At 44.4% G+C, this 22,639-nt stretch overlaps 1 protein-coding gene and 1 long non-coding RNA gene across 2 annotated transcripts in view; one reads left to right on the top strand and one right to left on the bottom strand.

The window, feature by feature from the left end:
* The window catches only part of JSRP1 (junctional sarcoplasmic reticulum protein 1), a 194,295-nt gene that overhangs the window by 105,370 nt on the left and 66,286 nt on the right, over positions 1-22,639 (top strand). The window contains exon 2 of the mRNA XM_073545934.1: positions 15,187-15,354. The gene's annotated coding sequence lies outside the window, so the exon portion shown is untranslated. The remainder of the gene's footprint in view (positions 1-15,186; positions 15,355-22,639) is intronic.
* On the bottom strand, positions 13-621 carry LOC141100248 (uncharacterized). Its single transcript, XR_012234662.1, has 3 exons — positions 486-621; positions 251-334; positions 13-35 (listed from the first exon to the last, which is right to left on the bottom strand). It is a non-coding gene; the product is annotated as an uncharacterized lncRNA (long non-coding RNA).

Consider the following 22,639-nt stretch of genomic DNA (forward strand, 5'->3'; position numbering starts at 1 on the left):
GTATCAGAACTTACCATGCTTATTTGGGCACCTGCCTAAAAAAAGAGATTTAAAGAAATGCAGAATTATTAATTAAAACCAAAAGAGCAGAGAAATACAATATATAATGGGGAGAAATAAAACCTATTCCCTTCTTGCACTGCTATTACTTCCAATACATCAGTATTGGGAGATCTCTGTACATGGGACATGGGGAAATGCTTCTATTCCAGGCACAGCCTGGCTCCACAAGAAGAAATATCTCACTTACTGTCGTTATATTCCTCCACAATTTTCCGCACTTTCTGTAAAAGCCGGTGGAAATGAAGGCCGACGGTTTGAAGGAGTTGGGCCCCTACAATGTACAAAGAGAAGAATTAATGACAGATATTACAGGCGACTCGTCTATTAGTGTTACCCCACCTCAGCCCCCAAAACACATTATTATCAATTTTGCATTAGTAGCAGAAAGTGAATTTATATCTACATGGAAATGTAGAATTTACCTGTAAAGTCCGAAAACTCAATCAGGTCCACACATCTCTTGTATTCAGACGCTATTTCTGATATGGCGAAATTATCTGTAGTGGAATAAATACAATCATTATCGGGGTCAGATCCATCCATCCATCCTACATGAAGAGATGTAGGAAATGTAGTGAATACATGAGAGAATTACCCAGCATCTGAACGTCGTCTTCCAGGTATTGCACCACTGCTCGTTCAGCAGATCTGGCATACCGCTTGATGGTCACAAATTCATCGATGTTTTCATTGACTTGGCTATTTATGTAAATTTTAAACTTCTCCATAGCCTTTTCGCCTCTGCGGTTACATTGAATGCAGCCGAGAGACGGTCCAATGAGGAAAGATGTCACCAGGCACAGTTGGAAAAGCCATGGTTTGGTCTGGATAAAACCAGACATTTTGAAATAAAATCAAACTAATCGCTTCTAGTAGTCGCTAGTCGCTAAGTCGCAGAGAAAACAGAACTGTATCCCACAAAGAGAAAACAGCACTGATGCAGTTTAGAACCTCACACAGTGTCTTATAGGAATCTGCCTTTATGACATCACAAAGGGACAGTGATGTCATAAGGAATATGCAAATCATGCTCTGTGATACATGAGGTATTAGGAAGCCCAGAGGATGCCTTTATGACATCACAAAGGGACAGTGATGTCATAAGCAATATGCAAATCATGCTCAGTGACACATGAGCTATTAGGCAGCCCAGAGGATGCCTTTATGACATCACAAAGGGACAGTGATGTCATAAGGAATATGCAAATCATGCTCTGTGACACATGAGCTATTAGGAAGCCCAGAGGATGCCTTTATGACATCACAAAGGGACAGTGATGTCATGAGCAATATGCAAATCATGCTCAGTGACACATGAGCTATTAGGAAGTCCAGAGGAAACAAATATGTATCACACATCACATATGGAAATAATGTCCAGAAACACATAAGATATCGGAAGGGCTGAATAGTATGTTCACACCATTCACATGGTAAATGCAGGGAACTCTTAACCCTTGGGCAATGGGCAGATCAGTCACTGGGAATGGACCATTAGTCTCATAGTCAAGGATTCATTGTAATTGAAGCTGTAGTAGTTTTATTTCCAGGCCTCATCTTGTAGATTTTTACAGATATGAAGAGACATCACGCATACGCCATACACATTCTTGTAGATATACACAAATATACTTACTGCACAGCCTGCATAGACACAGTCACTATATATATGCTGCACACATACAGTATACACGTACAACATATATACACTTACACTATATATACAGGCTAGGCAATCATCATGTACATAGATATATATATGCTACTCACAAATTTACACATTCACTTTATACACAGGCCACAAACATATACACTTACACTATATACAGGCTAGGCAATCATCATATATATATATATATACATATATATATATATATATATATATATATATATATATATATATGCTACTCACAAATTTGCACATTCACTATATACACAGGCCACAAACATTTCACCTACATTATAAATATACTACAAGCATAATGTATATATGCTCATGAACGTTATATATTCTACATTAACACTGTGTACATAAACAGACATATACACATACACTATATATGCGTGAGTCACATACAGTAGGTACGGAATGTATTCAGACCCCTTTAAATGTTTCACTCTTTGTTTCATTTCAGCCATTTGGTAAATTCAAAAAAGTTCATTCTTTTCTCATTAACCCCTTTAACCCCGGATGGTGGTTTGCATGTTAATGACTGGGCCAGTTTTTACAATTCTGACCACTGTCCCTTTATGAGGTAATAACTCTGGAACGCTTCAACGGAACTTGGCGATTCTGAGATTGTAATTCACGTTAGTGTTAAAATTTCTTTGATATAACTTGCGTTTTTGTGAAAAAAAAACGGAAATTTGGCAAAATTTAGGAAAATATTGTAAATTTAAACATTTTAATTTTCATGCCCTTAAATCAGAGAAATATGTCAAACAAAATAGTTAATAAATTACACTATCCACATGTCTACTTTACATCAGTACCTCGCGCAGAGAGGGATTTGAAAAGTGAGATGCTGGTATAATAGTTATCCGTGTAGAGGTAGTAACCTTTATCCAGCAGTGGGTGCACCAAATCCCATGAAATTTTCCCACTCACTCCCAGGACAGGAGGACATTCAGGGGGTTCAATCTGGGTGTCCTTCCCTTCGTAAACTCTAAACCTGTGGGTGTACCCTGAGGTACTCTCACACAGCTTATAGAGTTTAATTCCGCGCCGGGCCCTCTTTCTGGGCAGGTACTGACAATATCTGAGCCTTCCATTAAAATGAATTAAGGGCTCATTTATGCAGATGATGGGGCACGTACACTTCAGCAAACTTTTTGTTGAAGTGTTCGATGACCAGCCGAACTTTGAACAGACGGTCAAAGTTGGGGTCATCTCGTGGTGGACACTGTGCATTATCGTATAATGCAGGAATTGGTGGATGGCCTCAAAACGTGTCCGGGCCATGACCATTCCGAGCACTAGCGTATTGTATAAAACATCAACACTCCAATGTTGCCGAAGTCCTAGCTTCTTCAGGATGCCCATGTGAAGAACCACGCCCCAAAACTGCATCATTTCAACTCTGTGTACAGGAGACAAGTTAGAAAATGATGAACCGGGGTTTTGTGCCAAAAATTGATGAGCATATAAGTTAGTTTGGCCCACAATGAGGTTAACAAAATCTTCTGAGAAAATGACTTTGAAAAAGTCTAGTTCAGTGAGGCCGATGGTGTCAAACTTGATCCCTGATTCTGCCACAAAATCAGGAATCCGTGGCTCATAATTTTTTGGGGGCGAGTTTCATAAGGGGTCCATTTTCTGGAATGGTGGGAGCTTCTTCATGTCTCCTGGGACATCTACGTGCCAGTTCAGCAGGACCTGAGGAGGAAGATTAGAAGGAGGAAGAGGGTGACGAATCTCAGACACAAAGAAATATGGGATCCTCTGCCTCGCTTTCAGTGTCAGAGGGAAGAAAAACATATGCCTCCTCCACTGAATAGCGTTGTTGGGCGGAACGAGACGGGAGAGACGACTTTTTTATGAACATGGTGATTGTGTCAGTACTTTATTTTTTACTGTTTGTGGGGGGGGATAGTTGTTGGTGTAAACTTTTGTCTGAAAAGAAAAAGCTAAAAGAAAAAAGCACAACCAGGGAGAAAATAATGTCTGTGAAAAGAAAAGTGTAAAACAGCAGGCATGAGCTCTGATGAGTGAACTGTGTCACTAATCAAAGCTTGGCGGCTGCTGGATGTGCGCCCGGGGGTGGCGCAAAGTGAGGTGGAAAATGGCAGACACAAGTGCTGATCGGTGAACTGCATCACCAATCAATGGGATCAGGGATCAAAACACTTACAGTTGTAGTCTCTCTTTCTTCTGTCTTGTCTTCTCTGTTCTTTGTTCAGAGATTGTGGTGTCACAGGCTTCTGTCCCACCAGAAGACCCAGCACAGCAGCAGATTCTGTAGCGTGACCGCTCTGCAGGAATCCTCAGCTAGTGTGAGGACCTGCAGCACGGTCACAAACGGTCATACCGCTGCTGTGCTCTGTCATTGGTGTAATTGATGATAACATCTATCACACCAATCAGAGCTGGCCCTGATGATGCTGGCATAGCTAGGCACTGGCCTAGGATCGGTGCTCTTACATCTATGGTCCTAGACAGGGCACAGCACGGTCACACCGCGGCTGTGCCCTGTGATTGGCGCGATCGATGTGATTGTCGATCGCGCCAATCAGAATCATTTTCGGTGATGCCTGGCGTTGTCAGGCACCAGCCTTGGGTCTGTGCTCGATCAGTGCTTGAAACATCAGTGTTTCAAGCAATCTGATTGGCTGAAACACTTTGAAATGCTGGGATTGGATGTTCAGAATTTAACAGCCAATCACAGCAATCATGAGTGCGAGTGGGCGGCGACACCCCTGAGGATGACTGCACAATCTACCCACAGGTAAGATGGCACCGGAATTTTAATGCCGTCACCGCGACTTCGGTCCGTCCATGGTCAAACATTCCCAGGTCACATGGGCGGAATTTTACATCGGATGTCACAAAGGCGTTAATGTACACTCTGCTTCCCATCTTGACTGAAAAAAAACAGAAATGTAGAAATTTTTGCAAATTTATTGAAAAAGAAAAACTGAAATATCCCATGTTCATAAGTATTCAGACCCTTTGCTCAGACTCTCATATTTAAGTCACATGCTGTCCATTTCCTTGTGATCCTCTTTGAGATGGTTCTACTCACAGTCATACACCTGTCTATATAAGACCTCACAGTGCATGTCAGACCAAATGATAATCATGAGGTCAAAGGATCTGGCCAAGGAGCTCAGAGACAGAATTCTGGCAAGGCACAGATCTGGCCAATGTTGCAAAAGAATTTCTGCAGTACTCAAGGTTCCTAAGAGCATAGTGGCCTCCATATCCCTTAAATGGAAGAAGTTTGGGACCACCAAAAGTCTTCCTAGACATGGCCATCCAGCCAAACCGAGCAATTGTGGGAGAAGAGCCTTGGTGAGAGAGGTAAAAAGAACCCCAAGATCACTGTGACTGAGCTCCACAGATGCAGTAGGGAGATGGGAAAAAGTTTCACAGAGTCAACTATCACTGCAGCCCTCCACCAGTCTGGCCTTTATGGCAGTATGGCCTGACGGAAGCCTCTCCCCAGTGCAAGATATATGAAAGCCAGCACAGAGTTTGCTAAAACACATGAAGGCAGCGTCGGTCTGCAGCACCTTGGGCCCACCATAGAAAATCATTCTTGGGGCCCACTATGTAGCTACATAGAAATAAATACAAGACCACCAATTGTGTGGTAAAACACGCCAATATCGGTATAATATAAGGTAGTACACATCTTAATTATGTAGCCGGGGTTGGGGTAGAATCATGAAGGGGTAGCCCCCTCATAGAATATAATGTAGCCTCTCTCATAGAATATAATGTAGCCTCCCTCATAAAATATAATGCAGCACCCCACAAAATATAATGCAGCACCCGCATAAGGTATAACGCAGTCCCCACCATAGAATATAATGTAGCACCCTCATAGGGTATAATGCAGCCCCCCTCATATAGTATATAGGGTATAATGTAGCACCACCACAGAATATAATGCAGCCCCCCCAATACTGTAGCCTCCTCATATAGTATGATGTAGCCCCCCAGAATATAATGTAGTCCCCTGAGAATAATGCAGTCCCCCACAGAATATAATGTAGCCCCCTCAAAGTATAATGCAGCCCCTCTCCACCCCATCATTGTCCTCATCACCACCTCCATCATTGTCTTCTCCCCCACAACCCTCATCATTCTCCCCACCACCCCATCACTGTCCATTCCACCACCTTTATCATTGCCTCCTCCCTCACCACCATTGTCCATTTCATTACCTCTATCATTGCCTCCCCCACAACCATCATTGCCCATCTCCTCCATCATTGCCTCCCCCACTGCATCACTGCCCATCACCTCCATTATTGACTCCCCCCACCACCATCATTGCCCATCACCTCCATCATTGCATCCCCCCATCGCCATCATTGCCCTTCACCTCCGTCATTGCCTCCCTCCACCAATATCAATGTCCTTCCCCATCACCCCTCTCTCTCATACACACAGCACCACATCACTCTCTCACACACAAAGCACCGCACCACACACACACACGCAGACGCACAGCTCACCTCCCCGCGTTTGTGTGTGTGTGGGGTACGGTGTTGGGGCATTAGATGCGGGCAGTGTTAGCTGCAACCTAACGCTGCCCGCTATTAGAGAGAAATGGTATTCATGCCTCTCCACGCCCATAGGGCATTGGGGAAGTGTGAATATTCATTTCGCTTTAGCAGCGTGGACAGGACCCTGTCTCCCGCTGCTGCTATGCTGGGGGCCCCTCGAGCAGTGGTGGCCCTTGAAGCAGTAGGGGCTCTAGGCAGCTGCTGGCAATTATGCCAGCAGGTGTCAGTGCCTGGGCCTACCGGAGAATCCTCCAGTTCTCCGGTGGGCCAGTCCAAGCCTGGTCGGAGGTCACATGCTCAGGTCCTCAAGCGGCTCGGATTGGACCATCGGGAAGGTCCCAGAAGGTTCGCATGGCCGCTCGGCCATGCGCTAGTATAGACTCTTATTATATTTTGTGTGAGTGATGATGGATGCATGTATCTGGTGACTGACTTCTTATCACTTCCCTCCCTTGGATACGCTTGTTATAGGGCTATTCGAGTCAGAATCAGTGCATTGTAGTGGCTAAGTCTAGTGCCACAGTGCTTCCAATTCACAGCACCTCTTAGCGCCATATTGTGCTATTCAGCACAAGGCACCAAAGTGACTGCATCCGCCTGCACGACGTCGTGCGCAGTCTAGCGCTTTCCTTACCCTAGTCAGGGTGGTTGGTGGCGTCCACCAGAGCGGTGCAGTGCGCACTAGGTGCATTACCATTTCAGTTGCTTCCTTGCTGGCACCGCGGCGCCGAGCGCTAGTGGACTAGAAGGACTTTAACCCCGTGTCTTTGGGGCAGAGTCCTGCATCTGCATACTAGTGTAGTAATCGCAGGTACGCGGGATGCAGTGACGAGACGGAGCCGGAGTAAACTTAGAATGTGACTATATATATATGTATGTATTTAGATCTATAGGGGCTATCTTGAGTAACCTGCAAGCTAACAGTTATCCTCGCAGGGATCAGAACAATAATACACAGGTAACACGATAACGATTATATATATATGTATGTATTTAGATCTATAGGGGCTATCTTGAGTAACCTGCAAGCTAACAGTTATCCTCGCAGGGATCAGAACAATAATACACAGGTAACACGATAACGATTACCCGGTCGAAACTGGTAACTATATGGCTGCGGTAAGGCTGACTACGAGTCCAGAAACTACAGGTTATCAACTACAATATGTCACTTATCCTTCTCTGATGTCTGGCAGAGTGGTGGTCGGTGTCTCTTCGGGGTCTCAGCTGTTGGGCCCAGCCGACAACGATCTCACGGAAGCTTCTGGCGTTACTACGCCCAAGTGGAGTGTGGGCACAACAGGCCCCTGTAGAGTTCCTCTGCGTTGCGCCTCTCGGCGGAGGTGGGATGGCGATAGCCGGGGCATGTAGGCCGCAGCCACAGGCTGGGGCTGGGCAACGGCGGCTGCGATGGCAGCAGGCAGACCGCAACAGCGGGCTGGGGTCGGGCACCGGTGGCCGCGAGTGACGGCAGGCAGGCTGCAACCGCGGGCTGGAGATGAGCGGTGTCTGCAGGCGGCAATGGGCAGGCCGCAGCTGCGGGCTGAAGTCGGGTAGTGGCGGCCGAGGGCGGCAGCGGGCAGGCTGCGGGCTGGGGTTGGGCAGTGATGGCTGCGGGAAGCGTGGTCGTGCAGTCGGTGTCCCCCTGTTGGATGGCTCAGTGATATCCCCTTTCAGACCGTGGTGAGTCTCTCTCCAGTCCCGCTAGTCATCACTCACTCCTTCTAGCTCTGGCTCTCTGGCGCCCTCTAGCCTTCCTGCTCCATCTCCCGCTCTGTCGAGTGCCCCCTGCTGGCGTCCTCAGCTCCTTTTATATCGGCTCCTCCCCACTCCTTCTAGAACTATCTCTGGTGTGTCCTCTAATTATGTCCCCCGGAAAGTCTCCCTAGGAACCTTGGTGACTGTCCCCTTGGTTCCGGTCTGGTTTCATGGCGGGGACTCTTCCTCCTACACTCCCCCTTCCTGTATGCTCGCCAGTCCTCGGGCGAGAGCTTGGAGGGGCCTGGGCCTTCCTTTTGAAGTGAAAGTCTTTTCTGCCACACGAACTGGTCCTGTTCGTAGCATTCTGGGGGGTTTGCCAGCTGTGGACCGCTCGGAGCGTCGTGGCTCGACTGTGGTGGAGTCTTCTGTGGTGGTGGAAGGTGGTGGATTGACTAGGGCTGCTGGGGTAGTGGTTTTGGAAGTGTCCGTTTGTACCGCCGGAAGGTCCTCCTCATCGTCCTCATTCTATACTGCAGGTGGGGGTTCTAGGACCTGAGGAGGGGCCTCGGGTCGTTCAGGGTCTGTGGAAGTACAGGGTCGCAACATATTACGGTGTACGATTCGGGTAGGGTGATCTTTATTTTTCAGACTGGATTTTGTACACTGGCCCATCTGGGCTTACTCGGCGCAGTACTCGATAAGGACTTTCTTCCCAGCAGTGTCCCAATTTGTTTTTGGGGCGCTGATCTCGTACGAGTACACGATCTCCTGCTTGGAATTCGGTGGGTTGGGACGGGGCCTTCCCCGGGTGTTCCATGTCCTGAAGTTTTGTATGGACGATTCGGTGCAGGGTTTGCAGCCGATACCGATGATTCCGTACCCACGAGGAGACCCCCGTCCATGGTTGTTCTTCCTCCGGGTTCAACTCCACCTCAGTGAACTCTTTGCCTTCCCGGCCGAATAGCAGCGAGTACGGGATGTAGCTGGTAACTCGTTGTACCCGGTTGTTATAAACCCAGACCAGTTCGGGGACGTATTCGGGCCAGCGGGCTTTCCAGTCGCTCTCCAGGGTACGTAGCATTTGGATTAATGTCCGATTAAATCGCTCGCAGGCCCCGTTTACTTGAGGATGGTATGGTGTGGTCCGGGATTTGTCGATAACATTTAAGCGGTGTAATTCTTCCATTACCTTTCCCAGGAAGCATGCACCTTGGTCTGAATGGATCCTCTGGGGGCAGCCGTATACTTGGATAACGTTCTTACAGATCGCGTAGGTGGCTCATTCCACCGAAGATCTCGAGTAGGGGTCACCACGGCGAATTTGGTAAAATGGTCCACCATGACTAGACAGTGCTCGTACCCCTGGTGAGCGGGACCGATGGTTAAATAGTCTATCATTAGGAGTTCGAGGGTACTGCTGTTACTATTGTTTGCACTAGAGCCTGTTGCTCAGGTGGTTTATTTAGTCAACTCACATAGGCGGCATGCACGGCAAACTTCTTCCACTGTGGCCTGCAAGCAGGGGTGGTAGGCCATTTGTGGGAGCCATTGAAAAGTCTTTTGTGCCCTGAAATGAGCCCCTTTTTCATGAGCCTCACGAGCAAATTCAGTGAGACGGGCTCCCGGTATTACTACCTGCCAGGCTGTTGCTGCTGTTGTGCGCAGCACTGCCTTTCGGTACAATAGGCCTCCTTTGATTACCAGTTTTTCCCACTGGCGTAGCATTAGCAGAGTGTCCCGAGTCAGTGTCTGTCTTTGGGTGTGGCTGGGTAGCCGGCCCATGGCCACGCATTGACGCAGGGGGCCAATCTCTCCATCTTCTTGTTGTTGTTGGATCCATTTGTCCAGGGACTGCTCTAATATGCCCCTAGCGGGGTCGTATATGGGATTGCTCTCGGGTTACAGTGGTGATTCCGGTGGGGGCCAGAGCGAACGGCGTCTCTTCTCCTTCCAACTCATCGTCTCGGCTTCGCCCAGGGGTCGTGGAGAGGGTATCGGCATGTACATTCTCCGCTCCCCGTTTGTAAATGATTTTATATTTGAATTTGGCCATTGGGCAGTGATGAAAAAAACTTTACTGCTAAGATTGTGTGTTAGCCCCAAGTTTTACATTTTCACACTGTTAAATGGGTAAAAATGGCATCAGAATTTGGCCCACATTTTCTGCTGAATGTAGGAATACCCCATGTGTGGCAGTACAGTACTACTTTGCCATACGGAGTGACTTGGGAGGGACGGAGCGCTATTTGCCTCCTGGAGTGCAGATTTTCCTAGACTAGTTTGCGGACTCCATATAAAGAGCCCCTAAGTGCTCTAAAAGGAGGGGGGCATTTGGATTTGGGACTGGAGAATTTGCTGAATTTCTTTTGGGGGGCGAGGAGCCATTTAGCATTTCCAGAGCCTTTGTGCTACCAGTAATGTGGCAGCCCCCTATATTTCCGTTAACAGATGACAGATCTGAGTGGGGACTTATTTTTGTGAATTTAGTTGAAGCTTTTATTGGGAACATTTTACATAATGTTTAGGGTCACAGTTATCCGCTGAGCACTTACTTTGGGGTTTCCATCTAAATCTCTGAGTGACGTGACAGATGAAACCCTTGATGGATCAATTCACTATAATGAGGCAGCAGAGTTACTCTGAACTCCGTCTGGCCTCTGTTCCGGTGTCCTTCTTTTCAGAAGTGCACAAAACTGTGGCCGATGGCACTTTTATGGAATCTTAAAAACACGGACACGACCAGATCACATTATTCTCATTAAGGGGAATCTTCTGCCGGAGGTTCTGTCTGAATCACGTATTTTAGAGACTTACATGTAAACCCCGGTGTAAGCGCTCAGCGTAGAGAACACAGGATTCAAAAAGATTTAAATAAACTGGAGAAGTGGGCAGCAACTAACAGAATGGTTTTTAACAGGGAGAAATGCAAAGTACTACATCTGGGCAATAAAAATGAAAAAAGCATATATAGAATGGGAGGAATAGGGCTAAGTGACAGCACATGTGAAAAAGACTTGGGTATACTAATAGATCACAGACTGAATATGAGTCAACAGTGTGATGCAGCAACAAAAAAGGCAAATGCAATTCTAGGATGTATTAACAGAAGCATACAGTCTAGATCACGTGAAGTCATTATTTCCCTCTACTCCTCTTTGGTCAGACCTCATCTGGAATATTGTGTCCAGTTTTGGGCACCACATTTTAAAAAAGACATCAACAAACTGGAGCAAGTTCAGAAAAGAGCGACCAGAATGGTGACCGGTCTGCAAACCCTGTCTTATGAGGAAAGGTTGCAGGATTTGGGAATGTTTAGTTTGCAAAAGAGAAGACTGAGAGGAGACTTAATAGCTGTCTACAAATATCTAAAGGGCTGTCACATTGTAGAAGGATCAACTTTATTCTCATTTGCACAAGGAAAGACTAGAAGCAATGGGATGAAACTGAATGGGAGGAGACACAGATTAGATATTAGAAAAAACTTTGACAGTTAGAGTGATCAATGAGTGGAACAGGCTGCCACGAGAAGTGGTGAGTTCTCCTCCAATGGAAGTCTTCAAACAGAGGCTGGACAGACATCTGACTGGGATGATTTAGCGAATCCTGCTTTGAGCAGGGGGTTGGACCAGATGGCCCAGGAGGTCCCTTCCAACTCTATGATTCTATGAATGTGCGCCAAGCCTTACTGCAATCTTTGGGAGGCAGAATGAAAAAATAAACAGCATGTGAAGAATTGGTTTTATTTATTGTTTACGCCGTTCCTTGTGTGGTATAAGTGATAAGGCGACTTTATTTTTCAGGTCGGTGCGATTACACCGATACCAGATTTATATCAGGTTTTTATGTTAGGCTGCTGTCACACACTAGAAGACGCTTTTTACTGCATCACCTTATTTTGAGAGCTATAATTTTTATCATATTTCGGCCGACAGAGTCATGTGATTGCTTGTTTTTGGAGGACGAGCTGACGTTTACTGGTATCATTTTCGGGCACATGACATTTGTTGATCGCTGTCTATTCTGATTTTTGAGAGACAGAATGAACAAAAACCAGCAATTCAGAAATTGCTTTTTTTTTTATACCGCTCCTCGTGTGGTAAAATTGGTAAGGCAGCTTTATTCTTCGGGTCAGTACGTTTACAGCAATGATCCAAAAAAAAGAAAAAATCCAGCTCCAAGAGTTAAAATTCAGAAAATTTATTTGGCATAATTAAAAGTCAAATACATGGCTGCTTGTGATCATGAATCGGTATATCCAAAGGAATTACCGCATGGGGATAATCAGAAAGTCTCTGTACGTGTTTCGAGCAGGATCTGCTCTTAGACTCTTAGAGTAACTCTGAGTCTAAGAGCAGATCCTGCTCGAAACACGTACAGAGACTTTCTGATTATCCCCATGCGGTAATTCCTTTGAATATACCGATTCATGATCACAAGCAGCCATGTATTTTACTTTTAATTATGCCAAATAAATTTTCTGAATTTTACCTCTTGGAACTGGATTTTTTCTGTTTTTTGGATCATTGCAAGGACGTTTTGGCAGAGACGTGTCCATGCTCAGAGACATTCGTGAGTTCTTAATGAACGAATAGAAGGTGAGATAAATATTTTTCTTTTTCCTCATGCATGTTTACAGCAATACCTCATTTATATAGTTTTTTTATGTTTTGGCGCTTTTACACAATAAAAACTATTTTATAGAAAAAATTATTATTTTTGCATCACTTTATTCTGAGAGCTATAACTTTTTTATTTTTCTTCTGATGGAGCTGTATCATGGTTTGTTTTTTGCGGGACAGGATGACGTTTTCAGCTGTACCATTTTTATTTACATCCGTCTTTTTGATCGCGTTTTATTGCACTTTTTGTTCAGCGGTATGATAAAGCATTGTTTTTGTCTCGTTTTTTTATTTTTTTACAGTGTTTACTGAAGGGGTTAACTAGGGGGACAGTTTTATAGAGCGGGTCGCTACGGACGCGGCAATACCAAATATGTACTTTTATTGTTTTTTTACATTTACATAAATAAATGTATTTATTGGTAAAATATTTATTTTTGTTTATGGATATTTAACCCCTTAACGTCCATATATGGACACAGTCCGTCATGGCAGGATGTCAGTTCCCGCACCATGACGGACTATGTCCGTCCTGCATTTAAGCTGTCACTGCATGTAAACACACAGTAACAGTTCCGTGCTGACAGCTGTCACAGACAGGGATGGGAGCTCTCTCTGCCTTCTGATCGACATCCCCCCGCAAGGTAATCGCAGGGCCCGATCTCTGCCATGATGATGACAACCCCCGGGTCATCCAGCTACGGAAAGCCTCTGAGACCATGCTCACAGCATGGTCTCAGCAGCTTTCAGCATAGGGTATAATAAATTGCAATGCTGGAGCATTTCAATGTATTATACCTGCAATGAAAGTGAAAAAGTGAAAGTCCCATAAAGGGACTAGGCAAAAAAAAACATTTTTTAAAAAAATATGTAAAAACTAAATATTAAAAAATAATAAAAAAAATTCCCCTAATAAATACACATTTTTATGTAAAAAAATAAAATTAAAAAAATACACATGTTTGGTATCGCCGCGTCCATAAAAATCCCATCTAAAAAAGCGTCACCCTAGTTAACCCCTTCAGTGAACGCCATAAAAAAAATTACAAAAAAGTAGCAAATTATACTTTTTTTAAGCGGTATCATCATACCGCTTGGAAAAAGTGGAATAAAACACGTTCAAAAAAACAAATGGTAATAAAAATAGTATCACTGAAAGTGCCATCATGTCCCGCAAAAAAACAAGCTGCTATACAGCTACATCAGCGGAAAAATAAAAAAAATTATAGCTCTCAGAATAAAGTGATGCAAAAATAGTAATTTTTTCTATAAAAGTTTTTATTGTGTAAAAATGCCAAAACATTAAAAAAAAACTATATAAATGAGGTATCACTGTAATCGCAGTGACCCGAAGAATAACGCTGCGTTACCAATTTTACCACACGCGGAACACAGGAAAAAAAACAAACAAAAAATAATAATTCCTGAATTGCTGGTTTTTGTTTATTCTGCAGCCACAAAAAGCGGAATAGAAAGCGATCAAAAAACGTCATGTGCCCGGAAATGGTACCAATACAAATGTCAGCTTGTCCCACAAAAAAAGCCCTCACATAACTCTGTCGGCTGAAATATGGAAAAATTATAGCGTCTTTTAGTGTGTGACATTTAAAGTCACTTTGAGGGGTCTATATGGCAGAAATATTCAATAATAATAATAATTAATAAAAATCATTAATGAATATCCACTTAGTAATGCCTTAAAGTTATCTGTTCCTAATATAGTTTTTTTGTGTTGTTCCAATACACACAAAGGAATTAAACATGTGTTTTGGAGAAATACTTCATTTTATGGAACAATTTCAAGGGTACTCTTTGGACCATGACTTTTTATATTGCAATACCAGCGTTCTGCAGGATACAGTGTCAATTTTGGTCTCCTGCTGAGCTTCGAAGGAATATACTGATGACAGTGACAAAGACCTTCAGTAGGTCAGCGGCTGACATAGTAACCCATCAGTAACCCGCGATTGTGTCACAGGTTGCCAATGGGAGCATGTAACCGCGAGCCTCAAATTCATGTCCCATCTAAATGCCACTGTAAGAGATTGACGCCGCCGCCGAAATGGTTAACAGCTGCAGCTGAAGATCCTTTATTAAATATAGCCAGTATCTGCCGCTTGTGGATAGAGTACAGCTCCTGAGCTCCTTCCACATTTGATCACTCACATGCTGTCACGGCAGACTTTTGTCCCAAGTCCACACAACCCCTTTAACAGGGCAGTTCTAAGAGATCAGAAATATCATGACGTGATCTGTGGCAATGGTGGCATCCTATGACAGTGCCACATTTCTGGCTCTTCAGTATGACCTATACTACCACCAGTATTGTCTGTGGAGAATACATGGCTGTGCGCCTGATTGATGCATCTGTCTACAATGGGTGCTGAATCGGCTAAACTCCGTAGATTTGGGTGGGTGCCTACATACTTACTCCCATTTTACTTATTTGAATCAAATAAAAAGATATTTCACCAAATGAGGAAAAAATTGAAATAAGTCATTTTCATCACACTTCTAAGCATGACGAGTAGTCTGAAGATTGTAAGAAAATGCTCTCTCTCTTTCGCAGTCCGCACCGGCTACAGCTCCGTATGAAAATGACATCCACAAGGCTCCTATTTCTCCATGATTGCTTGTCATCTTACACCGGCTGAGAGTTGCACCTGTCTCTGTATATTTAGCCGTCCGTTGGGTGCCAGCGGGGTGTGGACATGTAGTGTGGATCTGAAATCTTAAGGTAAGAGACACCTTTTTCTTTCTATTCTTCTCAAATATCTAAACTTAAAATGAACATATGAAATCAATGTTGAGAACCTTTTAAGGTAGCAGAAAAGGAGCTGGGAATCACTGAAGGAGCCCAGTAATGCTTGCGAGACAGATATTGGATCTATATTTAGGAAGGTAGCCGGCTGAAGCTGCCAGATACTTCACTTAACAAACTCCTTAAAATGCTCTTCCCAGACCAGAAAAGGAGTCAATTTTCTACAATTATCAGGTTATCAAGGAAGGGTTTGGTCCTCGGATGTCATAATGTCAAACTCATTTACTTATTTTCCATATTTTCTCAATGGTCAACATATCATTAAAATCCCATGTATACAGTAACGTATAGTTTCTCTTGGGTAGGTTTACATTACATATTATTTCGGTATAGTCGAGTGTCTGCCAGACGTTTACACATTTTCAAAGGCAAAATATGTTTTTCTTCTCTCTTATTCCTATTTTGACCTTTCAGGGGGATGGTGGATTCCAGAAGTGTGCACAATAAAACGGACAAATTGCCATAGTTAGGGTATATTCACAGTGAGATCTTTTTATGATTGTTTGTTTTTCCCAATTTTCGCCAAACTGCTTCATGACGTCAGTGCTGTTCTAGCTTTATCGATCGGATCTATCCAACTAAACTTTAGTATAATTTTTTAAAACCATTTTTGTTTCCATACTGTTATTAACATTGTTATACATTATATGGAGAAAGGTATTGGGACACCTACACATTTATAGGATTTTTTGACATCCTGTTATAAGTATGGAGCTGGTCCCTTTACAGCTATGGCTTCTACTTTTCTGAGAAGGTTCTCTACAAGATTTTGGAGTGTCTGTAAGAATTTTTCCTAATCATCCAGTACTGTAACTGTGAGATCAATTACTGATGTTGAGGTTGAGGTCAGGGCACTGGTCAGGCCAGACATGTTCTTCCACACCAAACTTACCCAACAATGGAATAATGGACCCTGCATTGTGCACAGGGGCACTAATGGTGTAACAGGAAAATTCCCCAAACTGTTCCCGTAAAGTTGGAAGCATATGATTGTCCAAAATATCTTGGCATGCTGAAGTATTAGCTTTCTTCTCACTGAAACTGCATGGCATATGCCAACCCTTGAAATGCAACCCAAGGCATTATCCCTCTTCCTCCAAACCTTACACTTGGCACACTACAGGCAATAACTTTCTCCTGGCATTCACCAAACCCAGATTTATCCGTCAGACTACTAGATAATGATTCTCCCTTCCTAGAAAACATTTCCAGAGTCCAGTAGCAGCATGCTTTACACCACTTCATCTGAGGCTTGGTATTTTGCTTGGTGATAGGAGGCGTGCATGCAGCTATTCAGCCATGGAAAGCCATGCCATGCAAATTCCAGTTCCAGTTTTTGTGCTGATGATGCCAGAGGAGGCTTGTAATTTTGCAGTTATGGAGTCAGCACTTTGCAACCGTGCTCTGAACATTTTGTGGAACATTTTGGAGGAATACATTTCATTTAACGACTTGTTACGATGGTGGCAGCTGATCACAGTAGTAAGGCCGAATTCGGTGAGCTTTCTAGAACGAACCATTCTTTCACAAATGTTTGTAGACAGACTGCATGTATTTAGTAAACCGGTGGCAATGGGACTGAATGAATAATCCTGTAGTTAATGACTACGAGTTTTGTCCATAGAGCCCATATAGTGCATGTTTGGCTACTACTGATATATCCACTGATGCATTTCACCATGCTGATGATGACTGCCTTCACAAGTCAGCGACATAACATATTAGTAATGTTACAAATGTGACATACTGATTTTGAGTTCTGGCTTGTCTTACAGGGCATGTGCACACGATCAGTAAACGCTGCATACTCCTCCAACTGTTAATGCCAGCTGTTAAGAAATCCTATGCCCACTATGCATCCAGGGACACCCGTGGCATGGTGATATAAGTGATTAGACAACTTTATTTTACTGGTCGGTGCGATTACAGCGATATCAGGTTTATATCAAGCTTTTCTGTTTGGCTGCTGTCACACACTAAAAAGCCGCTATTTTTTTGCATCGCCGTGTTTTAAGAGCTATAATTTTTCCATATTTCATCCTACACAGTCATGTGATTGCTTGCTTTTTGCAGGATGAGTTGATGTTTTTATCGGTACCATTTTCGGACACATGACATTCTTTGCTTTCTATTCCGATTTTTTTGGGAGGAAGAATGAACAAAAAGCAGAAATCCAGCAATTAGTTTTTTGGGAGGTTTTATTATGTCGTTCCGCTTGTGGTAAAGTTGATAACGCAGCTTTATTCTTCGGTTCAGTACTATTACAGCGATACCTCATTTATATAGTTTTTTATGTTTTGGTGCTTTCACACAATTTGTTTTTTGCAGGACAAGATGACGTTTTCAACGATACTGGTTGTATTTAACCCCTTCATAACCGGAGGTATTTTCGTTTTTGCATTTTCGCTTTTTGGTCCTCTTCTTCCCGGAGCCATAACTTTTTTATTTTTACGTCAATATGGTCATGTGAGGGCTTGTTTTTTGCGGGACGAGTTGTCCAAACACCATTGGTTTTACCATGTCGTGTACTAGAAAACGGGAAAAAAATTCCACGTGTGGTGAAATTGCAAAAAAAGTGCAATCCAACACTAGTTATTTGTTTGGCTTTTTTACTAGGTTCACTAAATGCTAAAACTGACCTGCCATTATAATTCTTCAGGTCATTACGAGTTCATAGACACCAAACATGTCTAGGTTCTTTTTTATCTAAGTGGTGAGAAAAAATCCATACTTTGTTAAAAAAAATTGCGCCATTTTCCGATACCCGTAGCGCCGAGCTTATGGTTTTAATTATACCATTTTGGTGCAGATACGATCTTTTGATTGCCCATTATTGCATTTTAATGCAATGTCGCATCGACCAAAAAAAAACTTAATTCTGGCGTTTTTACTTTTTTTCTCGCCAAGCCATTTAGTGATCAGGTTGATCCTTTTTTCACTAATAGATCGGGCGATTCTGAACATGGCGATACCAAATATGTGTATGTTTGATTTTTTTTTATTGTCTTATTTTGAATGGGGCGAAAGGGGGGTGATTTGCACTTTTATATTTTTAAGAATTTTTTTATATTTTGAAAAACTTTTTTTTTTTTTTTTTTTTTACTTTTTGCATTCTTCAATACTCTCCATGGGAGACTAGAAGCTGCCATAACCTGATCGGCTCTGCTACATACAGGCGATGATCAGATGTATGGAGTAGAATTACGCACTTGCTATGAGCGCCAACCACAAGGTGGTGCTCACAGCATGCCGGCAGTGACAACCATTGAGGTCTTCAGAAGACCTACGGTTGTCATGCCAACCCACCAGTGACTCGCGAGTTTGAAAGAGGCATTTAACGGGTTAATAGCCGCGGGTGGAATGCGATCCCACCCTCGGCTATTCCGGGCACATGTCAGCTGTTCAAAACACCACCGGAGCCAACATCAAAGGGAGGGTTTCCGCCGTATGCGTACTATTATACCCAATGTCGGAAAGGGGTTAATGTGCTTCTTTTTGAGCCACTCCTTTGTTGTCTTGGCTGTATGTTTTGGGTCATTGTCTTGCTGGAAGACCCAGCCACGACCCATTTTTAATGTCCTGGCAGAGGGAAGGAGGTTGTTACTGATTTTACTGTACATGCCTCCATCCATTCTCCCATTGATACGGTAAAGTAGTTGTGTACCCTTAGCAGAGTAGCAGAGAAACACCCTCAAAATATAATATTTCCACCTCCATGCTTGACAGTGGGAACGTTGTTCTTTGGGTCATAGGCAGCATTTGTCTTCCTCCAAACACGGCGATTTGAGTTAATGCCAAAGAGCTCAATTTTTGTATCATCTGACCAGAGCACCTTCTTCCAGTCACTCACAGAATCATCCGGTGCTCATTGCCAAACTTCAGATGGGCCTGCACGTGTTTCTTCTTGCAGAGGGACCTTGTGAGCTCTGCAGGATTTTAAATCTTTACGGCGTAATGTGTTATCAATGGTTTTCTTGGTGACTGTGGTTACAGCTGCCTTAAGATCATTAGCAAATTCCCTCTGTGTAGTTTTAGGCTGATCTTTTACCTTCCTCATGATCAAGGATGGCCCACGAGGTAAGATTTTGCATGGCATCGATGTCAATAGACAGTCACTTTGTATTTCTTCCATTTTCTTACTATTGCACCAACAGTTTTTGTCCTTCTCACGCAGCGTCTTACTTATGTAGCCCATTCCAACTTTGTTTAGGTCTATGATCTTGTCCCTGACATCCTTATAAAGCTCTTTGGTCCTGCCCATGGTGTAGAGGTTAGAGTGTGACTGATTAATTGAGTCTGTGGTTAGGAGTCTTTTATAAAGGTGACTATGTAAGACAGCTCTTTAATGCAGTTAATGCGTTGATTAGAAGCATCTAACTGGTCTGTAGGAGCCAGAAATCTTAATGGTTGGTAGGGGATCAAATACTTATTTCTCACTGCAAAATGCTAATTTATACATTGTGATTTTCTGGATTTTACTTTTCATATTCTATCTCTCAATGTTAAAATGAACCTACTCTTAAAATTATAGACTGTTCATGTCTTTATCTGTGTGTAAACTTACAAAATCAGCAAAGGATCAAATAATTATTTCCTTCATCGTATGTGTGTGTCACCGACATCTATAGATCTATGTATTCTATGTGTATATATCTATTTTAACCTGTCAGTGTAATTTTACTGTAAGCAGCAGATGAATTGCTGGCTTTTTTAAAGGACACCGATGCGTAAAAATCGGACTGCACTTGCATGGTCCGAGTGCTGTGCGTTTTTTTTTTTTTTTTTCCTCGCATCCATAGGCTTGCAATTGGCGAGTCTCGGCGACAATCGCTGCATGCTGCGAATTTACCCGCACGCTGAATACGCCTGAGAAAATATGCAAAGAGCAAGAAAAGAGAAGTAGCGTCTAAAGGCAAGGATCACCATTAAATATATAGCATTAAACAATATAACTTTATTCAAACAATTAAAGTAAGACAAGCAGCAAACATGTTAAAATCAATTTAAAAAAAAACAACGTCTTTAGCGTGTGGTTAGTGATCCCATCTATTTACATTTTTAGTAGTGCCCTCAGTTTTCTTTTCTTACGCTTGAGAAAACAAATGCTGGTGTAAGCTGCCCCATAGATTAACACTGGGCCGAGTGCTATGTGATGTTTTCTCGCATACCACTCAGCCATATTCTACGGTAGTGTGACGCCCCTGCCTAACAATAACAGGCATTATAAACTCTGAGATATGGAAGTACAGGCAGTCTCCCACTTATGAACATTCAATTTATGTACAACTCATAGTTACAAATGTTAGTGGTAAAATAAAAAGAAAACTAATTCTCACTGTCACGCCGCGCTCACCTGGGGGCGGGACCTCGGTCCCGATATCATCTCTTCCGGAGCCGCGGTCACTCCGGGGGTCCCGCCGGGTGTGCACGCGCACCTCTCGTACCTAGGTCCCTGTCTCCTCCATGTTATGTCTGCGCTTGCGCGCTTTTCTCAGTTCGGTCTCCAGGTCAGTCCTCTCTATGGTACTGGAGGACTTGACCCAGGAAGCTCTTGTGATCATGTGCTATATCAGGCTACCTCTTCCTAGGGGAGGTGCCTGATTATTGTTGTGCTTCCTGGCTTGGTCTGCTGTGTCCTTGCCTGGCTGTGCGCTGTATTCAGGTCCCCTGCCTTGCACTCTGTTGTGCCTCTTGGCACACGCTCTGAACCTGCACTCTGCCTTGTACTTGGTTGTGCCTCCTGGCACACGCTCTGACCCTGTACTCTGTCTCATACTCAGTTGTGCCTCCTGGCACATGCTCTGATTCCGTGCTCTGTCTTATACTCCGTCGTGCCTCCTGGCACACTCGGACCCTGTGCTTTGTCTCATACTCAGTTGTGCCTCCTGGCACATGCTCTGATCCTGTACTCAGTCTCTTACTCTGTTGTGCCTCCTGGCACACGTACCAATCCTGCGCTCTGTCTTATGCTCAGTTGTGCCCTCTGGCACACACCCTGCTCCTGTACTCTGTTACACCTCCTGGCACACCTGCTGCCTGGCTCAGTGCTCTGACATGCTCCTTGCATGCATCCTGCTTCACTCACACCCGGACGTGCGAAGTCTCTGTATATCACGTGTTCCCGTGTCCACGCTTTACACGTTCCTGCAGACACACTCACCCACTCGTGTCTCCTGTGAGCCGGCCGCCTGGTGCCAACAGTCGTGGTGCCTCACCCCCTGGGGCTTGCCCCTGACACTCCCTGTATAGGGGGTGGTCTTCACTAGGTCAGCTCGCCCTGGGAGGGTTGGTGTCACGACCCAGAGGGTCCACTCCAGGAGTCGTCACAGTATAATCAGGCCATGGACCCCGCTGGTACCACCACCCCCATCCAAAAGGAACTGGTGTTCCTACGGGAGAGTCAGACCAGGATTATGGCCTTTTTTAAATCCATGGAGTCCCGTTTGTCGGCCATGCAGTCCTCTGACCCTGGGAATGCTTCCCAGCTGGCCAGCCTCCAGCAAGAACTCACAGCAACGCGACACCCAGGCCCATATCCTCAACTATATGGCGTCGGTAGACAGTTGGCTTCTTTCCATACAATCCGTTTCTGCCCAGTTCTCGGCCCAGCACCCGATGCCACGCCTCGGCAAGCCACCCCGATATAGCGGGGACCCTAAGTTTTGTCGAGGATTTCTGAGCCAATGCCGGTTACATTTTGAGCTTTTGCCGCAGCACTATCCCACTGAGCGCGCCCAAATTGCCTTTATTGTTTCACACTTAGAGGGGGAGGCGTTAGCATGGGTGAACCCCCTCTGGGAGCGCAATGACCCACTCGTCTCTCAGCTTTCCACCTTTTTGGACACCTTCCGCAAGGTGTTCGACGAGCCGGGTCAGCTGGCCTCTGTCACAGAGTCTCTCTTTAACCTCCATCAGGGTACGCTACCGTTGGGACAGTATGCCATCCGTTTTCGTACCTTGTCCTCCGAACTCGGTTGGAGCAACGAGGCTCTCGTAGGGATCTTTTGGCGTGGCCTGTCCGGTCAGATCAAAGACGAACTGGCAGGTTGGGATACTCCCACCTCTTTAGAGAATCTGATCTCTCTGGCGATACGCATTGACCTGCGGTTTCAGGAACGTGCCCGTGAATTAGCCAGAGAGAGGAGCTCCTCTCACCTCCTCCGTTCCTGCTCCAAGAAGCCGGGAAACTTCTCAGCCTAGG

This window comes from Dendrobates tinctorius, unplaced genomic scaffold, assembly GCF_039654945.1.
Source record: "Dendrobates tinctorius isolate UK_male_01 unplaced genomic scaffold, ASM3965494v1 ptg000011l, whole genome shotgun sequence".
NCBI lineage: Eukaryota > Metazoa > Chordata > Amphibia > Anura > Dendrobatidae > Dendrobates > Dendrobates tinctorius.